We start from the raw sequence: 6,057 nt of genomic DNA on the forward strand, positions 1-6,057 counted from the left end.
TCTTTACAGAGAGAGTGGTGAGGTGCTGGAACAGGCTGCCCAAAGAGGTTGTGGATGCCCTTTTCCTGGAGATGTTCAAGGCCAGAGTGGATGGGGCCCTGGGCAGCCTGGTTTGGTATTAAATGTGAAGGTTGGTGATCCTGCGTGTAGCAGGGGGATTGGAGATTCATGATCCTTGAGCTCCCTTCTAACCTGGGCCATTGTGTGATTCTGATTCTGTGAAATCTGAGTAATGAAAGCAACTCTGGGAGAGAACCAGGCAAGTGGGAGGTGATTCTGTGGTGTTTCTACTTTATGTCTATCCCTTTCCTTAGAAAACCCATGCAACTCTTTTGCCTTTTATTAGTAAATGACAAGGTCTAAGCAACATATGCATTTGCACTGTGTGGCTGGGAGATTCTCTTTGTATTCCTTCTCTACAAAATTACCACAGATCAATACTTCTCCCTTAAATATCAAATAAAAGAGTAATGAAAATAAAGTGTAAAACAGTTTGACAGCTTGTGTTCCTCCATGCTCATTGTTAAGTGCAAAGATGGCAAATAAGGAGTTATATTCCATTCCTTGGTGGAATTTTCTCTTATGAAGTCCTTGATTCTGTCACTGTGTTAGTTCCGTATGTGAGTAGATATGTTAACAGAAGGTGGAGATTTGTGTTTCTCAGTGTCATGCCCTTGAATGACTGTTGCTCTGTTTATTTTAGAGGAAAGACTGGTACCTCTCTTTCAAGAGGAAGATTATCAGCAGCAATTACTAATGGGACTGGTATGTGCTTTTGTCACAGTGTGCACTAGGGGACGCACAACCTCAACAAGTGTAAAGAGTAAGACAAATCAGTTCCAGTGCTGAGTGGAAGCTCACTCAGAGCAGCAATGGGACAAAAGCAGTGTTTCCTAAGTTTTGGAGTTCATCATCATGATATCACAATATGATCTTAATAGGTCCTGATATCATTAGGCATAAGGGAATAACAGGAATGGAAAGTTGATCTGTCCAAGTGATTTTCTCCACTACAACTTTTTTTTTTAAAAACTGTTTTTCAGTGCCCCTGAACTTCATCTTAATCTGTCAATTATTTTGGGATTACTTCATGCCATTCTAACTTTCTCTACCTTCTACTTCCCTCAAAAATATGACAGATCTTGTTTCTCAACACCCTTTTACTGTCTCCCTTTCCTTCTGCCTCACTATAGGACTGCTATGGCTATTCAGAGGTCGCTCCTCTTTTGATTTTTTCCCCCCGATGATCTCCACCAAGTATCTACCATCTTTATGCTTTTGGGTACTAAATCCTTTCTTAAATCGCTACCTATCCTCCCTCTGTTTAAATATGCATCTTTGCTTATCTCTTGCTGTCAGATCTAAATACAGCTCCTCAGCTTGCATTGGAAGGTCTTCACATTTGAAGAGTGTATCAACACTGTTCTGTCAGTCCAAATCTAAGGCAAGTTCTCATTCTTTGCAGTCTTGCTATCTTTTTCCCAAGTTTTGCCTCTCATCCTCTGAAATTTCTCTACATCTCTTACCTTAAGTAAATTCAGTGAGATCCAAAAAAGCAGATCATCGCTGTCCTTTGTGTTTTTCTGCCACCTATATTGTTTTCTTGATGTGTGGAGATTAGTCTACTTGAAAGTTCCTTAAGTCTGAGAGTTTATTTACCTCAGTTTTTTGGGAAAAAAAAACAACAAACAACCACTTTGTAATTCTCAACAAAGAACTGCCAAAGACCCTGTAATGAACAGGCTATGTGAGGTCAGAGAGTATTTCAGAAAGGAGAGGGTAGGTAGTGGCATGGACTGTATGGTAGCAAGTAGCTGATTTTAAACACTTTGCAATGAATATTTAACAAAGTTTGTCATTATTCACTCATGTTCTAAGTCATGTTCTGTCACTGCTATCACAAATTGTACTTGTGCTAGCTTTCTCTATTGTAAAATCCCTCAGATTTATTCATATGAATAAATAATAGTGTTGGTGTTAAAATTTTTATTTCACCCTGTTTCCTTGGTTTGACCCAGAGAGATTTAAGAAGTGTTAGCTTTTTCTCTTCATCATTGACAGTAGCACCCATTTTCCTGAATTTGCACCAAGTAACTGTATTGAATATTCAGATCTGACTTTGAAACCTCAAATTCTCACACAGTCTTGCCAGTCCAAGCTGGAATTTTGTCACAGGAAGAGGGCTGTGCAGGTTGCTCCACCTGCAACTGGTGGAGCTTTTCCATCTTTTTGAAGAGATCACAACACTGAACTGTTGGCTTCTTTTCCTAGATGTTTGCTCAGCTAAAGGATCATCTTATGAGACATCTGCAGTATGTAGGAAAGAAGAAGATTGACCAAATAGTGCTGGATTATGTTTCATACCTGGTTAGTTTTATTTTGCTGTTATTGGTGTGAACAAATGTATTGCTGGGTGGGGATGTGTGTTGTTGGGTATGTGCTGTGTGTGTATCTTGTATGCTTTAGTGGGAGGGGGTTGTTTCTAAAGATGTTGAACCATATTTTTTTTGCTCAGTAATGTGTATATTGATAAGGTAAATAGTACTTAAAACTAAAAAAGAGTTGTTTTGGACTCTCAGAATACAAAAGAAAATTTCCTTTACAGATTGTAGAAATACAGTCTGCTCCTGGGAATGAAAATCTGAATTCATTCTGAAAGTTGGAAGAATGGTCTTTGGAGTCTTTTTGGTTCTTATGCAGTACATTGATGCATGCTTTAAGAAATGAAAATGTGATCAGAGGAAATAGAAATTAGGAAAAAAGTTTCATTCTAATATGAAATGAGAGTTAATTTGCTGTTCCTGCCTATTGACTTCACTGGGCTTTTTGTGTAACAAAATTTTGCCTGAATCCATATGAACTATGTTGAAAACTTACTTTCCAGATTCTCTATTTTTCATTATCTTAAGAGAAACTTAAGAAAAGAAGCTGTAAAGCCTGTTGTGCATAGAAATTATCATACCTGTTTTTATCTGTCTCAGTATCAAATCCTTCAAGTACACAATGCAGAATCTGTAAGAGTTCATGTGGCAGCAGGGAAATCATGTTCTTTGTCTTGCTAGTCCTGTCACCAGATTCAGAATTTGATCCATGCAGCTCAGGAAACTTTCAGGGTGCTGTGGTGCTTACATCTTTTGTGAAGTCCTTTGCAAATCAGTTATGTTGTGAATGTTACAGTGTTCTCTGAACCACTGCAACTTCTGTTTTTTTTGTTTTTTTTTTTATTCAGGTCTTGCTCTAGAGCTTCATAGTCAGAGTATATTTTCCCTGTCTTTATAGGAAAAAAAAACCTAATGGCTGATGAAAATAGGAACAGGGCAGCTTGAACAAAAGCTTCATAGCTGATAGCGGTGCTGAAAGAAGCAGAACTGGAATGCTTGTTCTCCTTTTATTTGATTTTCAGTTATCATTTGTTTATTATTTATCTAAAGTAAAATAAAATTAAAAAAGCAAAGCCTACTAAAATACTTTAGCAGCCTTGATCTGCTAGACAAAATTATTGTAGACTAATCTTACAGTCAAAACAAATCTCAGCCCTTCACACCCCCACTGTCAGTGAAATCTTAGGATTAATATTTTTTCTTTTAAATTTCTCTTAAGGCAAGATTCTTTCATTTCCATTACAGACTTCTTATTCTTGGAGAAACTGCTATAAACAAAGATCATATGTCTCTCAAAATTACTTCTGGTCCTCGGTGGGTACATGTTGCTGGGTGCTCCTTTGACATCTTTAAAAAATGGTTTAATTTTGAGGTTTGGGTTTCCTCTCACCCAAGGGTGAAACTATATCCTACCTTTTGGGAATTTCTTTTGGAAAATGGATTGTTTTGATTCTTTCAAGTTTTCCATAACCTCAGCAGTGTGTAACTGAGCCAATGAAGCAGGAAGAGACATGAAAAAAAGACTTGCTCATCTATTTGCTTTCTCAAAGGAAGTGTAATGGTCAGACAGGCTACTGACATAGGGAAGAAATGGATCAGGATAAACTCTGTCTCTCTAAGTCTTTGCAGTGGGTGCACCTCTTTAGTAGACAACCAGCCACAGACATCAGATGTGTTCTCAACTGCAGACAAGTAATAGGAAGACACCATTTGTATTTGACTGTTCTCAGAAGAACATCTGTTTCATATTCCCTTCCCAGGAAGAGGATCTAGAAAACAGCAAGACCTTATTTTTCTCCCTGTATAATCAATGGATATACAGATGGTGTGTGTGTGTATATATGTATATACACACACACACACACACACATACATACATCCAGGAGCTTGGCTAATATAATTTATATTGGAGTAGTGAGAGAAAGTCACTCACCCTGTCCTGGGCTCACAAGATGAACTCCGATGGAGCGGATCTCCAGAGAGATCCTTCCCCACTGGCAGCCAGCTCTTAAATGGGTCTAGGAGAGGTGGAGCCAGGCTCCACCCCTTCCTGCAGCACAGGTGATTTGCCTTCACCTGTGCTCCAGTGGCTGACTCATTGCTCACCTCAGGTGATCAATCAAAGGTTCAGGCCATGATTCAGCAGCCCCATACACTCCCTTTTCTCCTGATCCTTCTCTTTTAGTCACTTCTGTAGAAACAGCCATAAGAGTTGAGGATTTGTTTTTTCCAAATGACTTCAATGAAACTTCCGTTCACTCAGCACCTTCACCTGAAAATGTAGATGTTCAAGATAGCAAGGTACTCTGCAAATGTCAGCTGAGGGCCTGCTGTGTGCCCAGTCTCACTGTTGATCATGGTTTCTCTTGCTAGTTTTGAGTAGTCAAAGGGAAATGGCTTCTGATACTTGCCTCTTGTTGTACCTCCTTGCTGAATGAAAAATGGTTTTGCAATGAAGGCTTTGGTTTAGCTTCATTTTCTTCCTCCAGAGACCTGCTGCTGACTCTCAACAGGAGGCTGCCTGCATTCCTTATTTAAAAGAGACGTTTCCTTTCTTGTATGTACATTATCTTGTGGATAGCATGCTGAAAACTGTTCAGGATATGCCTTCTTGTTCTATGTGATGTCATTTGTGGCTGATTCCAGTCAGCTGTGCTCTTGATGAGGTTGTCAAGTCACAAGTCGTTAGTACTTGAGATGTAAGCAAGTTGTAATAAGTAGATTGACTATGATTTTAAAAGATGCTTTCTTTCTGTATTCTGCAAAAGCTACATGTGTTTAATCAATGGATATACAGATGGTATAGATATATATCCAGGAGCTTGGCTAATATAATATATATTGGCGAAATAAGGGAAAGTCACTCACCCTGTCCTGGGCTCGCGAGATGAACTCCTGATGGAGTGAATCTCCAGAGAGAGATCCTTCCCCAGTGGCAGCCAGCTCTTAAATGGGTCTAGGAGAGGTGGAGCCAGGCTCCACCCCTTCCTGCACCACAGGTGATTTGCCTTCACGTGTGCTCCCCTGGCTGACTCATTGCTCACCTCAGGTGATCAATCAAAGGTTCAGGCCGTGATTCAGCAGCCCCATACATACGTGATTGGCTGTGTCCTAAAGCAAACAGTGAAAATAATTTTGTTACACAAATAATAAGGAGTGAGTCTGGTGTTTAAGAAGCTTTTCCTCCACTCAAATGTTTATATACAGATCCATTTGAAACTCCAGCAGAGGCCTTCACTATGCTGTGTGCTGGCTGCAGAGGGAAGTCATTTTGGCAGCAGGTGTGGTTCTTATGATCCTTCTCTGAAAAGTGGAAATCACTTATTTCCTGGAAAACGGAGAGAACCTGCTGTTCTCCAGGGATATTAAATGGAAGCTTTCCATGGTGTCCAGAAACCAAGTATGGAAAGTATCAGGTGTTTGTTCTAAGATAGCCACCTCAGTACCTGCTGCGCAAGGCTAGATGAAGTTCTGAAGGGTGGAGGGAAAAAATGCTGAGTTTTCTGGCCAGTGCTGCAGAGGAGAGCACTTGAGAGTGGTAGTGAAGAGCAGTGTTCCTACTCTGATACTGACTTCTCACTGACTTCTCTTGTGTCTGCTTACCATCTTGCTCAGAGCCTGTGACAAGTTAGAAGCTAGAATGGGCTAGAAGGAAAAAAAAAAAAAAGAAAAAAAG

The sequence above is a fragment of the Meleagris gallopavo genome, chromosome 1, assembly GCF_000146605.3.
Source record: "Meleagris gallopavo isolate NT-WF06-2002-E0010 breed Aviagen turkey brand Nicholas breeding stock chromosome 1, Turkey_5.1, whole genome shotgun sequence".
In the NCBI taxonomy this organism is placed as follows: domain Eukaryota; kingdom Metazoa; phylum Chordata; class Aves; order Galliformes; family Phasianidae; genus Meleagris; species Meleagris gallopavo.